Source organism: Lactuca sativa, chromosome 5, assembly GCF_002870075.4.
Source record: "Lactuca sativa cultivar Salinas chromosome 5, Lsat_Salinas_v11, whole genome shotgun sequence".
NCBI classification, from domain to species: domain Eukaryota; kingdom Viridiplantae; phylum Streptophyta; class Magnoliopsida; order Asterales; family Asteraceae; genus Lactuca; species Lactuca sativa.
The window spans coordinates 321,777,110-321,780,304 of NC_056627.2; the positions used below are offsets into that span (position 1 = coordinate 321,777,110).

General features: G+C 32.6%; 1 non-coding gene across 1 annotated transcript; it reads right to left on the reverse strand.

Annotated features, from left to right (window-relative positions):
• Positions 1 to 2,248: 2,248 nt before the first annotated feature.
• LOC111889462 (small nucleolar RNA R71) lies at positions 2,249 to 2,355 on the reverse strand. Its single transcript, XR_002849543.1, has one exon. It is a non-coding gene; the product is annotated as a small nucleolar RNA R71 (small nucleolar RNA).
• Positions 2,356 to 3,195: the final 840 nt, after the last annotated feature.

The window sequence follows — 3,195 nt, forward strand, 5'->3', positions numbered from 1 at the left end:
CTATAATTATGTTTATTTTAGGACAAAATATACCTATTATGTCTGGTATCTATTTTGTAGTATCTATCCCCATGCCGTGGCGATCAGATTTATGGAAACTATATATATATATATATATATATATATATATATATATATATATATATATATATATATATATATATATATATATACGAACATTAGGTCGAATTCTGGAAGTTGGCTTGAGGATTAAGCTAATGTCTACGATTGAGAACCCTTAGAAAAACTCAAGAAGTGAAGATTTCGATCGGAACTCAAGCTTTGAAGAGAATTGAAGGAATATCTCACTAAATCATTCGATTTGCTAGATTTAACCATGTCTTTTCTAGTTAACTTTGATTTATTGGTTGTTTATGTTTTAGTTATGGGCTAATCATCCCATACTTTTGTTTGGTGAAGAGGAACCCAAATTTTATGTGATTATTTCGATTATTGGATGTTTTATGTTGATTTTACTTGTGTTTGATATTCAAAAACCCTAGCATGTTAAAGTTTTAGTTTTATTGCTTATTAATCAAGTTCTACACTTCTATGTGATAGATGATCATTCAAATTGCATGAATTTGTCACCTAATTGTTTATGATCGTTAAATAATTAGAGCTAAAATTAATCATATCCTAGGGTTAAGTAATTAAAAGTGAATAACTTTAACTCTGTTAGATAGCATAATTAATGATTATATTGATTTTGTGTTTAACATGTGCTTGATAATTTCATGGTAGTTCATAAATTGGTACATTTAGGTATTTAAACATAATAACTAGTTAATGAATTAGTAATTAATATAATTCATCCACTAGAAATCAACCATAGGATAAGGGGGAATCAGAACTAAACAAAAGTAATCTTTAAATCTTGAAGTAAAATTAGTTTTCTTGGTTGTTAATTTTAGTAGTTATTTAGTTAACAGTAGTTTAATTTAAGTTCTTCTAATCTTTCAAAATCATTTAAATAACCTTCGATTTAAGTTTGTTCTCTTAGTTTAATTAAAAGTAGTTATTTTATAAATTGAATTTCGTTCCATGTATTCGACACACGACTTACCCAAACTATTCTATAATTCGACTAGGTACACTGCCTATATGTGCATAAGTAGTTAGGTAGTTAGGTTATAAATTTAAAAGTTGATAGATATCTTTTTATGCACATCAAGTTTTGGCGACATTGTCAGGGAACAACTTATTTAATTTTTAGTTTAGATGCTTTTAGTTATTTGATCATTTTTGTGGGGTAAAAACTACAAAAAAGTTATTTTTTCGCATTAAATTTTATGAGTAATTATATTGTCTCCTACCTTTTATGCCTACAAATATTCCTACCCTCTAACATTATGACACGTGTCACCATTCCATATTTACTTAACTATCTCATTAAGAGTATATTAGGAATATATCAAATAAAATTAAATTGAATGGTGGAATGATGAAACGTGTCATAAAGTTAAAGGGTAAGAATATTTGTAGGTATAAAAGGTAGGAGACAATTTAATTTCTTAAATTTTATTTTTTCCATCCATTCAGAAACGACGTCATGGGCATACGTGGGCAGATCGTGATGACTAAACAATGACTTTATTTTTTTTGTTTTACTCATTTGGATTTGTTTACGTTACAGTGATTTATGACCTGAGGATCCAAAACTCCAATTCTTCCATCATTCAAAAGATCCAGAATCAGCTTTCCACAAAAAGAAAGACCAGAAGGTTGACGAATAAAGTAGCACTTTCCAATCCGAAAAATTCGAGCTTTTTGAGAAAACACCAAGTAAAAAGCAAGTAGGATACAAGCCAAAAACATCTACTGAGGAAGATTCAGAAGAAGGCTTAAGAAATGAGGTTGAAGTGATGGTAGATATCACCACCATGACGATGAAGGAGTACAAGAAAATGTTGCGTAACGACAACAATCCAAGTCTTGTGACACCTGAGATTCCAGCTGACGGGGGTTTTAAGCTTAAGGGGCATATTCTATCAATGCTCAAGGGGATACCTTTTTTTAGAAAGATTTTGAAGATTCTTTCAAGCACATCGATGAAGTCTTGGACCTTGCTAATTATTTCAATGTTCCAAATGTTTCAAGAGATACAGTATTACTGAGAATGTTTCTCATGACATTTACTGGAGATGCAAAGATATGGTTGAAGTCGTTAGCTGCTTGAACAATAAGGACTTAGGACAACCTTCGTGAAGCATTTATCAAGAAATTTAGTCCTCCCTCCAAGATATCTATACTTAAGAAAATGGTTTCTAATTTTCAACAAGAAGATGGAGAATCCTTATACGAAGCTTGGGAGAGATATAAAGGCCTTTTGAGAAATTGCCCTCAACATGACTTAAACGTGAAACAAGAAGTATCTATTTTCTATGATGGGGTGAATGTTACATCAAGGCAACTCCTTGATTCTTAAGGACCGATGACAAAGAAAGAGCTGACTACCATCAAACAGTTGATTGAAGAATTCACAAAGCACTCGAGAGAATACCACAATCCACAATAGGACATGACTAGAGGAAAAGGAAGTAGCAATAGAGGAGATTTGGTGGCTGTTATGGCTAAGGTATAAAATATGGATAAAATAATGATGAAAATGGATCAGTCCATACATGCCATACGAGTTGGATGCGACAATTGCAATGGGCCGCATTTGATGAAAGATTGCAATTTAGATGCAAATGGGAATCGGAAGGCCCAATATATTATTCAATTGGATACAAATATGATGTAGATTGGAGACAACCCAAGAAGGAATGGTTGCCTCATGATGAGTACATGAATCAAAAAGAAGATAAATTTAGGCAAACCAATCGAGGATTTTTTCAAAAAGAACATCCGACCGATAATAAATATGAGTTTGAATCGATGCTTGCACGCTTTGCATCCATTTATGAGAAGAGGCATGATGCGACTATTGCCATGATAAGAAACCAACAAGCTTCTATCAAAAACATCGAGACTCAACTTGATCAATTGACAAAAGCTCCAGATCAACCTCACATTATGTCAATATACACTAAAAAAGAGGTTCATTCTGATCCATTAGTGATCCATGTAACAACTACTACCTATCCCGATCCACAACTGGAAGGAGAAAAGATCGAAGCAAAAACAGACTCGAGCTTTGCCCAGTGCCCACATTGTAGTGACCTTGCCACACCGTGGCCATTGGAGAATCGA